Source organism: Arachis ipaensis, chromosome B7 (assembly GCF_059453495.1).
Source record: "Arachis ipaensis isolate K30076 ecotype BB chromosome B7, ASM5945349v1, whole genome shotgun sequence".
NCBI lineage: Eukaryota > Viridiplantae > Streptophyta > Magnoliopsida > Fabales > Fabaceae > Arachis > Arachis ipaensis.
The window spans coordinates 35,650,205-35,666,453 of NC_142442.1; the positions used below are offsets into that span (position 1 = coordinate 35,650,205).

Here is a 16,249-nt window from a genome sequence, read left to right on the forward strand (position 1 = left end):
TCTGCTGCGACAGCCACCATTGGAAAAAAATTCATTAATACACAGGTATTTCATAAGCGATTCTAAAGGTAAATCAAATTTCACTGCATCCAGTATGCTATAACTCCAGACTTTGCAACATGTTATTATGTCACTCTAAACAAAATAAGAACATAAGCAGCAAAGGTAAAAACTACTACATTCAACGCATGACTAATTAATGGTAAATAAAAAGTGAATTATTCATAACTCAATCAATGTCTAACTAAAAAAAATCCTAATATCACGATTACTTTACCTGCAGTCATATATTCCGGATATTCCGGAACATGCATGGCTTCCAAGTCCAACACTCGCATGAATGATGGCTCCTCAAACGGCATTTCGTTTGCGAGTGCATTTGCCACTTCTGTCACATCTGGGGCCATGGTTCCGTCACCTTGATCTTCATCTCCATCTGGACCAACAAATTCGTAGTTGCTTTCGAACTTTTCTTCACTGTCACTATTATAATCTTCCCGTAGAATATTCCGGTCAGCCTCAGATTGTTCAAACTCAACATACAACTCGATGAACGAGATCTGAGACCGATTTTCAATATACATTGAAAACATCTCCTGCATGCTCGCTTCGTCCGTCACATATTTGGTTTGATACTGGATGAATCCACCAAACACCGGTACGGGATATCTGTATAGGATACATGATATCTTTCTTGCCCGCTCAGAATTAATCTTTTCACAGATTACACCTTTGAGTTCTTCAAATGAGATAATAAAAGGAATAACAAGATCTAATGGGTTTTCACAAATAAATTTTACTCCTTCACTCGTTTGTAACAAAATCTGACCAAAATAGTATATTTTTAGCAATACTTTGTCACTCATTTTTTTCACTCAACAAAAAATAAGCATAAGCTTAGCCTTAGCAACTACACTTTCAAAATCAAAACTAAAAAATCCAGATAGAAGAAGAGAGGAAGCAGCCGCTCAACAAGGAAGAAGACGGAACTAAGCTCCCACCACTAACACTTCACTCTTTTATATCAGCATGGTTAAGGAACTCGCACCCTTCGACTAGGTTAAACTGAACCAAAAAAAAAAAAAAGGTAAACGAACTCGGACTATCCGAGTTCCTCTTAGCCCTTCCACAAAACGGAGGGTCCGAGTTCAATGTGCTTCAACTCAAACTATCAATCACGAACTCGGACCGTGCGATATGCGACGACATTTCCTACTAAAGAAATCGTAGGGTACGATTTCAATACCCAAAATTTTTTCCCTCCAATATTGGACCATGCGATTTGTTATTCAAAAATTTAATCCAAAGAACTCGCACGGTCCAAGTTCCTCTATATCACACTGACAACCAAACTGTCCCACATATTTGTGAAGTCCCCCATAACCCTATATCGACGCATAGCACACACATGGCCTCCATTTCCATAAAATTGAGCCACCATTAAACAACCTTTCCTATATCGACAAATATAACTAACAATAGTCTTTCAAAGGAAAAATGGACCAGTGATGTATTTTCCCTTTTAGAAGAAAAAGAATATAAATTATTTCAAGAATTATAAAAGTTGGGTATGTTTTTTTTTATAAAATTATTTATAAGGTTAGATAAAAATACTCAAATTATTTTTTTAGATAATTTTATCCAACTAATCGAATTTTTTATGAGTATATAAAATTAATTTATATCTTTTATAATTAACAATTAGCACTTAAATATTTTATAATTAAAAATAATATATTACTCTTTTTTTATAATTAAGGCACAATATATAATCAGAGGCGGATTTAGAAGGGGCAGTTGGCCATGTCCCCTCTCGCAAAAATTTTAAAACTTTTATTTATTATATAATGTGAATTCAATTTTAAAATTAACATGTTAGTCTAGTGCAGGAGCGGAGTTAGATAAAATATTAGAGGGGGTAATAAATATTTACACAATAAAATAAAATTAAAATAAAATTTTAAGGGGGTTAAACTAAAATTTACATATAATTTACATGTAAAAAATTAAAATTAGAGGGTCATTGTCCCCCTTTTTATGTATGTAGCTTCGCCCCTGATCTAGTGACTAATTAGTATATTTTCTGTCACAAAATCTGAATTCAAATTTTAATTGTTGTATTTTAAACATTAATAGTGTATTATAATTTTTTTAGGTCAATTATTTTGATTAATAAATATTTTTAATTGTTTTTTTATTTTTTAATTTTTATTAACTATTTTAATAATAAATCTTTTCTTATTGTTCCTTGTATGTTTTAATTTTTTTCTTAATTCCTAAATCTATTATCATATAAAAAATACTTTAATTTTTATAATAAATTCTAATTGAATAGTATAAAAGTATATACATATATAAAAATTAAAATGTTTCACCATTTATTTATTTTTTCATGATATTAAAATAATAGCATATTAAATAAATTATTTATTAGTATAAATATTTTAATTTATTAGTATAAATATTTTATATATTTTATTTACTAATTTATTTTAAATTAAATTCATATATCAAAAGTATCAGAGTAACTGGTTTATATTATTTGTGTTATATTTTTTTATAATAGTAAAGGATAAAAATTTGAATTGTATGAGAAAAAAAACTTTGATATATGAGCTTTTTAAAAGTATTTATTTTTGGTTATTATGAATGATATTAAATATTAAATTATTATCTTTAATTAGTAGAGCTTTTTGTTTTAATATAACACTTGTTAATAAATGTTTTTATTAAAAATAATAATATAAAATAATATCACTAATTATATAATACAATATTTAATTACATCAATATTTAATTTTTGATTTCCTCTACAAAAAATTTCTAAATTCGCTCCTGATAATAAGAAGGATAATAATATGTGTTTGAATATAAAAAGTATATTAAAGGAGTAATTTTTTAATACTTTAATTCATCTCACATAATGGGGAATGGTAATAGAGTTTCTCGAGGTGGATTCCTATCTTTAGCTACCATTCAAAATTTCAAATCACCGTTTAACGTAAGAACGGAATGTTATAAACTAATTTTTTTTGTTTAAATTAAATTGAGAAGGGTTTAAACCGTCTGATTTAATTCAAATTGTCCTAATTTTTTTAGAGCAATTAAAGGATTCATTGAGAAATATTGAGTCCAAAAATTTATTTGAAAAGTAAAAGTATAATTATATTAAGTTAAATAAATTATGTGTCACAAATAATTAGAGGTGTTTTTGTCAATTTAATATCACTAAATGGTTGAGAGGGGAATAGGTTGGAAAAATATTTAGTAAATGGACCAAAACAAATATCTTTGAAGTTGAATTTGGGTCCTCAGTGTGGTTCGAGTCAAAAAGACAAAAATGTCCTAAATAAAGATAGGCCCAAAATCTCTTCATTTTGTTCTAATGCCTTCCTTGAATAGGGGTGTGACAAAGTCAGGTGGCCCATTAAGGGATTTGAACTTGCATTGAGCCTAATTAGGTTTCACCTTTAAAATATAATTAGTGGATTTGGACGAATATAAAAGCCTACTTATATATATAAGCCAGGCTTGAACCATCAAAAAAGCATTCCAATCCTAGTAGGTTGGCTCAATTATTTCTTTCATAAAATTATACTACAAAATTATATTTTTTATTGACTCAAAATTCATTTTTTTTTGTTTTTATGTTAGATGAATTTATAGGACCGATTGATTATAATTTAACTCGTGGATTTTTGTTTTTCGAGACCTACATAATTTTAAAGTTATAGGTTTAAGATACTTTACGATACATCAAGTATTGAGATTTTTTTTTTTTTTTGGAGGAAACCCTTTCAAAAAATAAGCATAAGGTCAGACCAAGCCTTTAAAATAAGGTTTAATTATTCTGTATAGTTTCGCAAAATTTTTAATTAGGTCCCTATATTTTTTTTTCTTTTTAATTGAGTCATTGCACTAATTTTTTTTTTAATTGGGTCTTTACACTTTTTTTTCCTTTTATTTAGGTCCCTATACCAATTCTTTTTTTTTAGTTGGGTCCCTATAAAATTAAGCCAATTACTACTAAGAAGAACTTAATTGAAAAAAAAATTAGTGTAAGGACTCAATTAAAAAGAAAAAAAGTATAGGGACCTAATTAAAAATTTCATGAAATTATAGGGACTAATAGAGTAATTAAACCTTAAAATAACTCATGCTAGGAAAAAACTCTTCTAATATATATTGAGCCAAAATTAGGTTTATCAATTTTTATGCAGATCAAACCTATTAAATTGTAGCATTGTCTAACCTTGTCTTATTCCATTCCTATCCTTAACAGGAAAAAAGACAGTCACAAAGAGAAAAGAGAGAAAAAACATGGAGAAAAATCTATCCACCATCATTCACTCTCTTACATCTCACCCAACTAGAGTTTTGATTGAGATTTTATTTTCATTTAAAATGTCCTTCATTTACTCTTTTTCACATATCAATTTTTTCGATAAGAACTTGAGAAGTCTTCCATCTATTTTTTTTTTAATTTTCAAATTTCTCACCACATATAAAATATGCAAATTAATTAATTCTACTTGAAATTAGTTATGGGTTGAGTTTTGAAACAACTAGGCATTGTTGAGTTTTGGACTCCCTTCTTATTTGAAAAAAAGGCCTAAGTATTGGTATCTAAGTCCATGATTACTTTTTGTTGACGATGAAATAGTTGAGGTGAGTTAGTGTTTAGTGAGAGAGGTCTCATTTTAAAAGAATAATAAACACTTGAGAAAAGAGAAAAGAGAAAGTTATTTTCGCACATATACAAAACTATCTCTATAAATTGATTGATGCAGATTCGTTAACCATTGGATCGAACTCAAATTTGGATAGTGTGTTCTAGACTCCAGATTCTTCATCAGATCTTTAATACAAGATCTATGGTTGGGGATATTGATGACGCAGTGGCATCTCTATTTTGTGGTAGTTTTCATCTTCGTGGTTCTTCTTTGGAAGCTTTGATATTTGAGTTGTTTGGCTTGTTGTATGGATATTTTGTGCAGTAATTTGTGACTCTTTTGTACTCTATTTTAATTATAGTGAAGCTATTTTTCTAGTTTTGGTGACTTGTAATTTTTACTTCTTATATTGAGGAAGTTTTTTACGTTAAATTGGTGTGTTCTTTGTGTATTTTTTTGCTGTCATTGGTGTGTTTATTTAGTATTGCCATGAGTATATAAGTGTGTGTTGTTGCTCCTTTAATTCTTTTAAGTAGGGAGTTAAGTGTTTCATTCCTATCATTTAGTATCATAGTTTGATTTTGGGCATTTAGTTATAACTTGATTAAAAGATGGAGGCAAATTATCATCTAGAAAAAGGTAATATGAAAGATTTGTTATTTGTCAAAAATATATATTTACCCGTATTTGCTACACAGAAACCAGAGTCTAAAATAGATGAAAAATGTGAGTTTGAACATCAACAAATTTGTAATTTTATTCGACAATGGATGGATGATAAAGTTTACAATCACATTGCTAATGAAACTCATGCTAGTACGTTGTGGAATCAAATTAAATCTTTGTATACTTCTAGGTCTAGCAATAATAAATTATACTTGTGAATATGTTAGTAAATTTGAGATACAAGGAAGAGTCACTAGTATTTGATCACTTGAATGAATTTCAATGGGTTCTTGATCATTTATCAAGCATGGGAATCAAGTTTCAAGATGAGGTTTAATGATTGTGGTTGTTAAATACTCTACCTGATTTTTGGGAGACATTTCATTTATCTTTTACTAATTCTTCTTCAAATGATAAAGTGATTATGCAACTTGTCAAAGGTGGTATTTTAAATGAAGAGGTGAGAAGAAAAATACAGAGTTCATCTACAGTTTGAAATGTTAGTCACTGAAAACAGATAGAGAAATTAGAGCAGAAGTTAAAAGAGTAGAGGTAAAAATAAGAGTAGATCCAAATCAAGATGCAAAAATATTGAGTGTCATTACTGTCATAAAAGCAGGAGTAGATCCAAATCAAAACAAAAATACTTTCTTTGAAAACAAGAAAAAAAGATAAACAAGAAAAGAAAAAAGATGGTAATGATTGTGTATCTATTATTTCAGATTATCTTCTCATTGTTGACATTGTTGGTTATGAATACAAGGTCAATTTTGTTTCTGATGATGAGTTCAGGTGGGTAATTGATAGTGGCACCTCAATACACGTCATACCAAAGATGGAGTTCTTCACTTCTTATACTCTAGGTAATTTTGGAGTGCTTAAGATGGGTAATGTTGGCTTGGACAAGGTAATTGGTGTACGAGATATTTGTCTTAAGACTGATATAGGAATTAAGTTGTTACTCAAAGATGTTAGACATGCTCTAGATATTCACTTGAATTTGGTTTCAGTTAAAAAGTTTGATAATAAAGACTTTGTTAACACTTTTAGCTTGGGACGATGAAAGCTCACTAAAGAAAACTTAGTGGTGGTTTGAGAAAAAGGTACTTCAAGTTTGTATGTAATGCATGCTATAATTGTAAAAGATAATGTGAATACGGTTGAAAGTTAAAAAAAAATTGTAGCTTGTGGTACAAAAGACTTGATCATATTAGTGAAAAAAGACTTAGCTATTTGGCTCAAAAGGATGTACTTTCTAGTTTGAAGAATGCAGAGTTGGAGAAATATTCTCATTGCATGGCAGGCAAACAAAAAAGATTATTCTTCAAGAAGCATCAACCTTCAAGAAAATCAGACTTCTTGAAATTAGTGCACTCTAATATTTATGGTCCTTTGAAGGTACGATCCTTTATTAATTTTATTAATGATCACTCAAGAAAACTTTCGACTTATACTTTGAAGACAAACAACTAAGATTTGGAAAAGTTCAAACAATTCCAAGCATTGATTGAGAGGAAGACAAGTAAAGAGCTTATATGTATTCGCACTGATAATGATGGTGAGTATCGTGGACCATTTGATGAGTATTGCAAGCAGCAAGACATTAGGCATGAAATGACACCTCCTAGAACACCTCAATTAAATGATTTGGCAGAAAGGATGAATAGAACACTGATTGAAAGAGTTAGGTGTATACTTACTGAAGCTAAACTACCTAAAACTTTTTGGGGTGAAGCATTACTTACAGTTGGCTCATGTGATTAATCTAAGTCTTACAATTGCTTTCATGTTTGGTCAGATAAACATGTCTCGTATGATCACTAGCGAGTCTTTGAATGTAAAGTATTTGTTCACATTCCAAGGTATGAAAGATCCAAGTTGGATGTGAAGACAAGACAATGTATTTTTATTGGGTATGACTAGGACGAGTTTGATTACAAGCTTTATGAACTAGTTGAAAAGAAATTTGTAAGAAGTCGTGATGCAGAATTTATTAAAGACCAGACCATTGAAGACATTGATAAGGTATAGAAGAGTCAATCACAAAAAAGTAGTGACATGACTGATGTAGATCTAGTTCAGCCACCACCTTCACTAGATCTAGTAGAGAATTAAGCTCAAGATCATATGCAGCAAAATGAGCATTTGGTTCCAGATGACCAAAAGATGAGAGATCCAATTGATACTCCAATTAATGATGATGGTGATAATCAACTTGAGTTATTGAAGATTCACTAGGTCTTCATCGTAGGAGGTCTATTAGAGAGCGACAACCTTCAACCAGGTATCTTCCTAATGAGTATGTAACATTTACTGATGGATATGTGACCTTGACTGATGGGGGAGAAACTGAATGTTATGAGAAAGCTATGGAAGGTGACAACAATAAGAAATAGTTTAATAAAATAAAAGATAAAATGTAATCCTTGAATCACAATCAAATATTTGAACTTGTGAAGTTGTCTAAAGAAAAAAAAAGCTCTATGAACAGGTGGGTTTATAGGTTGAAGCATGAAAAAAAAATTTCAGTCTCCAAAATACAAGGCTAGATTGGTGGTTAAATGCTACAAGAAGAAAAACGGAGTTGGCTATAATGAAACTTTTTTACTGGTTGTGAGAAGGCCTTCTATTAGAACTATTTTGAGTTTGGCTTTAAGTCTTAATTTAGAGATAAAGTAGATGGATGTGAAAATCACTTTTCTTCATGGTGATCTAAAGGATGAAATTTGCAAACTGAAGACTTTATATGGTTGAAAAAGGCTACAAGACAACTACTTCTAATCATTGTATATTTATCAAACAATTTGATGGTGATGACTTTATAATCCTTTTGATATATGTTGATGACATACTTATTATTGGTTAGAGTGTTTCTAGGATTGATAGGTTAAAAAAGTAACTTGGAATGTCATTTGCAATGAAGAATCTTGGACCAGAAAAGGAGATTCTTGGTATAAGAATTGAGCAAAATAGAAAGGAGACAAAACATTGGTCGTCACAGGAGAAATACATAGAGACAAATGTAGAAAGCAAAGGTCATTAGTACTCCTCTTACTACACACTTCAAATAGAATTGCAAGCAAAGACCTCAAGTGAAGAAGAGAAGAAAGACATGGAAAAACTTCATGGTAATGGGTATGTTAGCCGTTTTATTTCAAACCCAAGAAGAGAACATTGGAATACTATAAAATAGATGATAAGATATCTTCATAGTACTTCTAGCATGAAGTTGTGCTATGGAAGTGAAAGGCTTACTCTAGTTGGTTATACTGACTCAGATATGGTAGGAGATGTTGATTTGAAAAGGTTCCTTTCAGGCTTCTTGATTAATTTTGTAAGTGGAGCTATCTTGGGAATCTAGAATATAAAAATGTGTTGCTTTGTCTACTACAGAGATTAAGTTTATTGCCATTACCGAAGTGTACAAGGAGATGATTTAGATAAAGAAATTCTTGAAGAAACTCAAATTTGCTCAAGAGAGGTATATGTTATTTTGTGATAGTCAAAGTGCTATACATCTTGGTAAAAACTCAATTTTTTATTCTCGGTTCAAACATATTGATGTGAAATATCATTGGATACGTGATATTTTGGATGTTGAGTTGTTGGAATTTAAAAAAGTTTATACTGGTGAAAATGGTTTTGACATTATGGCCAAGGAATTAGCAAGGTGAAAATTTGCCGGATTGGCGGTTGCCTTCACATAGTCGTGAGGGAGAGATTTATTGATTTTTGGGTTTCCTTCCTATGTGAAGAAAAGACCCAAATATTGGTATCCAAACACATGGTTACTCTTGTTGAGTGTAAAATGACTGAGGTGTATCAGGATTGAGTGAGAGATGTCTCATTTTGAAAGAACAACAAATACTTGAGAGAAGAGAAGAGAAGAGAGAGTCATTTTCGTACAAATACAATCTGTCTTTGTAAATTGGCCATTGCAGTTTCGTCAACCGTTGGATTGAGATCAAATTTGAATAGCGTATTCAAGACACTTGGTTCTTCAATTTTATCATTCTAGTCTTTAACTCCATCTTGTATCTCCAACTCTTTACAATGTGCCCACTTGGTTCTTTCGTTTACCTGTTTGTAACTTTTCACGAGCAATTATATCTGTGATCTTAGTTGCTTTACATATTTGCAATTGGTCATGATATTTACAAGAAGCACAAATATTGTTAATAATATTAGTCAACTGTGTAAAAAACTCATGAACCTGAAGTACTTCTCTTATAGCTACTAGTAATGCTAATTGTAGTCTATGTGCAAAACAATGAACTTAATATGCTTGTGGACAATCTTTGAGAAACAAAACTTGTAAACCATTCTATTCAACTCACATGTTGCTAGTACATCAAATCCTTGACCTCAAATATTTTCAATTTGAAAATTGTAAGAAGAAAGGACTCACATCAAATTTTTCTTCAAAGTTATTGAGTTAGTATCACTAACATGTACATGATAAAAAACTATTCTCAAACAAAATAATCATAGGAAATAAATCTTAAAATAATAGACAATTGTTCCTTTTTAAATTCATTATGTGATTCATCAACAACTATAAAAACTTTGAATTTCCTATATCTTCTCTTATTGAATTCCTCACCTTGATAGCAAGAATATGAATAATTTTCTTACCTTGATAGCAAGAATATGAATAATTTTCTTTTGAATATTTTTTGAAGTATACTTTGTAGCATTTAGAGCATTTTTCAAAACAAACTTTTTAACTTCGTTATTGTACAATCCCAATAACTTCAATATTTCAATAAAGTTTTCTCGATTATTTGAACTTGAGCTTTCATCATGTCCTCTATAAGCACAGACTTGAAATGTCAATAATCTAACACAATCTATAGATGCAACAAGTCTAAGCCGATTATTCTCAATCTCTTTAAATGGTTGCTGTAACGCCCTAAATTTTTATGTCGACACGCTATTTTTCAAAAATTTATTTTTCGGTAATTAGTTTTATTTTGACGATCTGGTTTCGGATTTTGAAAATAAAATAAATAATCATGTAAGATTATTATTATGTTATTATTTTATTTTACATGCTATCATTAAAATAAAATTTTGATAATAATATTATTATCGGGGTTGATATCTGTCGATATAAGTAAATATCGGTATTTTTTGATGAACTTAGAGTTGCAAATGCTTTATCATATTTTATTTCTTATAATTATTATGTCACTAATGTCATTTATATTAGTAACTTATATATATATATATCTCCATATATATTATCACTTGTGTTTTAATACATTTACCTTCGTAATTATCTGTTTAAGATATTTATAACTTGAATCGCTGACTCAGTAGCCCTAATGGACAACACCTCACCCCACCCTTGACACAATTAACTATATCATCATCATCATAAGCCCCCTAATCTCCTTCTTCATCACCGAACCAAGAAAAAGAAAAGAGAGAGAACCGTGAGAACTCCATGAAACTGTGAACTTCCAACTTCGATATCTTAAGTTTCGTAACTCTGATAAAAAATCTAATCCAATTAAAGTGTTCGTATCTTCCTTCTCTTCACGTTGATGTCACTTTTTTTTTAGAGAAATCGACGGTAAAGTTTCTTCCTTCCCTTGGTGGTTTTGCCGAATAGTGCATTGGAAGGAGTAGCCGATTTTCGATATTTTTTTCTTCAATTTCTCGTTCAGAAGCCTTCTCTGGAGCTTTGGTTTTTGTAATTCTTGTTCGGAAGTAGGATTTGATTATTTTGTAATAATTAAATATGTTCTTGATGTGTGATTATTGGTTTGATCATTATTGCTTGAAATTGAATGGATTTATGCTTGATTTTTGTTGAAATGTTGGTGATTTTGTGAGCTTTATGGTTCGGCCTTGAGGAGGCAGTCATGAACCAAATTGTTTTAGATGTGTTCGGGATTGAGTTCAAGTTATAATATTGAGAAGATTTGGTGGTTGGAAGGTTAAGGTGAACTCTGTGAAAAATCGGTAACCGAAAAGTTTGAAAATTGATTGAAAATCAAACCAAAAATTTGAAGAAAAATTAAAAGAAGGTTCAGTTTTGTGGTAGAGGTGTGATCATTAACACAAAGTTAATTTTTGAAAATAAGAGTGTATTTTGATAAAAGATCGTAGTTAAAAATAATAATTTTGTAAGTTATGCGTATTTTGGGTAATAAGTAAAAGTTCAGGAGTAAAACGGATATTTTATAAAAGTATAAGAATATTTTTGATAATTATAATGTATGTAAATTATTTTAGTAAGTTCATAAAGTACGTTGGTTCAAGATGTAAATCTTTCTAAAAGTTCGAAATTAAAATGTAATTCCTAGAAGTTTAACGAGAAGACTTTTAATAAATAGGTTTTCATTATCAAAATAATAATGATATTACCCTTTTATTATTAATATTAATATACTCATAATAATATTATTATTATCTTTTTACTCAAGATATTATTTAATTTGAATAATTGTTAATGAAAAAGTGAAACAACAATATTCCCTAAAAGTTTTAAAAAGTCAAATCTAAGCTAAGAATCTTATGATTTTCTTGTCATAACACACTTAGAAAAAGGCGAGGAAAGAGTGCAAAGATAATTTATATTGTTGAAATGTAAGAAAGTAAAAGAGAATAATAAGAAAGAAAAGAAGAAGAAAGAAAAGAAAAGAAAGAAAAAGATTAAAGGGATCCCTACCATAATAGAGTAGAGAGCAAAAAATTAAAGAAATCTAAAGAACCTATGTCACAGGAGAGCAGGGAACAAAAAAGAAAAGAATATATTAACTAAAGGGATATCTGCCACATGAGAGCAGATCTCTGCCGCAAGAGAGCAGAGGGTAAAGATAAAAAGACTCTAAAAGACCGTCTGCCATATGAGAGCAGATGAAACATGATTGTTGTTTGGGCCTTAGTGTCAAATGTATAGTGGGGACACCCACACATTGTGAACTATTTTCCAGATATAAGCATATTACAACACATTTAAAAGTCACATTATATGCGGCCTAGCCGTAAGACTTATATGCATACTGTATGCATCTCGAAAGTCATATCTAGAACTTGTGCCCAGGTAATGTCTGGAGCGGGTAGGCAATCGACACATGAGCTCATGGCTTGCGTAGGGCTAGACATGCATCATACTTGTTTGTGCATATTTCTCTGTGATGTGTTTTATGTGTATATGTGTGGCTGCTTTGTATGTACTTTATGATTGTTTGACTTCTCTGTTCCTCATTTGTTAAGTTGAATGTATTCTATTACTTGTTTCTGTTGACTAATAATAGTAAAATGAACTTAACTTCTAACCCCAATCCTGCTAAGGACTCTCCAGTTCTTACCCCTATTCCTCTCACCCTACAGACAGAAACGGGAGTGCCCTTCCGTGAGATACTAGAAGATTCTACTTACAAGAACTTCACTTAGGTAGCTATTTGAGTTGGGGTGGACCTCGTTCCCATCTACTTGTATACACTCCATGGAGAAGAGTGCACGCGAGGGAGGAGAAGAAGCCACCGCCATCGCGTCTTACCACTGCCACCACCACCGAGCTTGCCGTCGTTGCCATTGTCGCCAAGAGAGACAGAAGAAGAAGACGCACGAGGGAGCTCAGCCGAGGAGAGGGAGACGCCGCGTCTGGTTGTCACCACCAGATTCTGTTCTGTCGCCGTCTTCGTGGAGGTCCATGTCTCCGTCGTCATCCTCATCCAAACCGTCTCCGTCGCTACCAGCTTGCACCACCGTCGAGGCTAGTCACGAATGAGAGAGGAAGAAGCTGGCTCTGTCGCAGAAAAATGGCGCTGCCGTTGCTGAGATCCACTGCTAGTAAGATTCTTGCTTTGAGTTTTCATTCTTTTGAATTCCTGAAACCTTGTTGTCACTGCATGGCTGTTGTAGTTACCGTCGCTTGAGGCTGCAGCTACCAAATCGGTTCAGAGGTCGTTGCTGCTTTATTCTTTTATTGCAGTAAGTTTTCTTGCTTGAGAACCCTCGCTGTTAGTATTATGTTATATGTTATTAAGGATTTCATGACATTGATAATTTAGGATTGAGTAATCGAGGTTGCATTTTGCGATTAAAACTGTTGTTGTTGTTGCGGACGTAAGTAGAGCTATGGATGCAGCCGCCGCTATTGCGGACCGAGGGAAAAGGGATTTATCGCGCTAAAATCGCTGCGAGATTGATTCCTCGAGGTAGGGGATTATTTTAATAAGATATATTTTAGGTTTTGAATACCTGACAAGTTTAGTAATTTAACGTAAATGGATGAGTGTCTGTGATGTAAAAAATTCTCTGTTGAGATTGACATGTTGTGTTTGTTGTTGAATTGGTTGATTTCTGAATTTATGGTGAAATGGATTGAATATGTTGATTTTAGTTTTGTTTATTTAAATCGATAATGGTTGTTCTTGAATGAAGGATTTGGAAATGTTGATTTGAAATGCTGGTTTTGTTGAGTTGAGGTTGAATTGAAGGAATCCGAGAAAGGTGGTAAACTCTGGTTTTTAGGGGAGGTGCTGTTGGAATTTTTTTAAGAATTTGAATAGTTTTTGGTTATGATTTCAAAAATGATTTTGGTTTGAGTAACTTTAACAAAAGAGATATGTCTTGAATACTTTTAAAGATTATTAAAGAAAATCAGATTCTTATGATTTTGTTAATTCGTGGTTTTAAACTTATTTGATTTTTAATAATGAAAAGAGATTTGATTAACTAGCTAAAGTCTTTAAAATAGTAAATTAAGTATAAATTCAAGGGTTTGGAAATAGGAGAGTGAGTTTGAGGTTTTAATGGAATTAAACATTGGAGTTGAGAGAAAGAGAGTTATTTTAAGGAATATGATGAAAACGGTGTGGTGTTTGATTTGGAGGTAAGTTCGGTAAGTTGTTTGAAGGATTATGCTTGAAATTGAGATGTGATTAGTGACAATTTGATTTAATTAAGGTTTGATGATGTTTTTGAGACTGAGAGCGAGGATATTGATTAAGTATGATTGAGGTATAGTGATGACTAACGATGATTATGAATAAGAATGGAGTGAAATGTGTGAATTGAGTAGGCTTGATTTTGGTTGATCGTGAATGAGTGGATTGAAGTGGGTTGGGGTTGTTTTATTGAGTTAAAAACTGTTTTGGATTATGAACCTTTGGAAAGTTGATAAATTCTATTTTTGGTTAAAAACTTATTTTTGGTCAAATTCGGCGGGCCGTAACTTGGTCCTCAGAGTTGGAAAATTTTACCAAATTGAATTTTTATGAAAATCTATTTATTGATATTTCCAAAAGTTTAAGAATGGTTAAAAAATGAATTTTGTGGAAAAAGATATGAAGTTTTAAAATTTGGGCTGAAAAACTGGTTTCTGCAGCATATCAGCATTTTTCAAGTTCTGAAATGCGATGCGTACGCAGAACCCATCGTGCGTACGCAGGAGTTGGCCACTGCCAATACTCATGTGTCAACGGATGTGTCACTACTTCTTGAAATCCAATTTAAAATTTGGATTCTCTTTGAAGAAATTTTAAGTCAATCTTCTTTTGCTTGATTGTATCCATAGCCATTCTTTAAATTTGACAAAGATGTTTTGAATTTAGCATGTCCTTATTCATATGAGTTTTTTAAATGTTTTTTGAGACTTTACCTCAAATTCTCCTTCTTGAAACAAAATTTGAATTCTTTTTAACTTTACCATAATTTCACTACATACGTCTAATTGACTAAATACCTAGGTACTTTTTGAGATTTTTGAGAAATTATTTTTGGTCCTTAGCCCAATTAAATTCCACCCTTCAAACCTTACATATTCTATCTTTACCTTAGAATTAATTTTGACATAAAACAACTTGATTTTTCCTTTCGACCCTATTACAATTTTTCATATTTTTGTTTGGTTATATACCTAAGCATATTATGAGATTTTTGAAGGAAGATTTTGTTCCTATTTTAAATAACCTTTATTTTACAAATCTTATGTAACTGTTTTCAACCTGAATATGTTTCGAGGTAATGCAAACACCTATCCTTTTTTTAAGTCCTTTAAATGTTTATTTCATATCTTCTCTTTTTACAAGGTAAGATGATTGATGAGCGGATAATTTATACGCTTTTTGGCATTGTTTTTAGTATATTTTTAGTAGAATCTAGTTACTTTTAGGGATATTTTCATTAGTTTTTATGTTAAATTCACATTTCTAGACTTTACTATGAGTTTGTGTGTTTTTCTATGATTTCAGGTATTTTCTAGCTGAAATTGAGGGACTTGAGCAAAAATCAGATTCAGAGGTTGAAGAAGGACTGCTGATGCTGTTGGATTTTGACCTCCCTGCACTCAAAGTGGATTTTCTAGAGCTACAAAACTAAAAATGGCGCGCTTCTAATTGCGTTGGAAAGTAGACATCCAGGGCTTTCCAGCAATATATAATAGTCCATACTTTGGCCGAGTTTAGATGACGTAAAAGGGCATTGAACGCCAGTTCTACGCTGCTGTCTGGAGTTAAACGCCAGAAACACGTCACAAGCCAGAGTTAAACGCCAGAAATACGTTACAAACTGGCGTTCAACTCCAAGATTGACCTCTACACGTGTAACATTCAAGCTCAGCCCAAGCACACACCAAGTGGTCCCCGGAAGTAGATTTATGCATCAATTACTTACTTCTGTAAACCCTAGTAACTAGTTTAGTATAAATAGGACTTTTTACTATTGTATTAGACGATCTTTGATCAGTTTTATGCTATCTTAGACTTTCATGGGGGCTGGCCATTCGGCCATGCCTGAACCATTATCACTTATGTATTTTCATACGGTAGAGTTTCTGCACTCCATAGATTAAGGTGTGGAGCTCTGCTGTTCCTCAAAGATTAAGGCAAAGTACTATTGTTTTTCTATTGAATTCAACTTATTCCGCTTCTAAGATAGTCATTCTCACTTCA

The 16,249-nt window shown here is 31.6% G+C and overlaps 1 long non-coding RNA gene across 1 annotated transcript in view; it reads left to right on the forward strand.

Moving 5' to 3' along the window:
• Window positions 1–16,249, forward strand: part of LOC148550829 (uncharacterized) — a 157,425-nt gene that overhangs the window by 96,808 nt on the left and 44,368 nt on the right. The gene's annotated exons all lie outside the window — the stretch shown is intronic.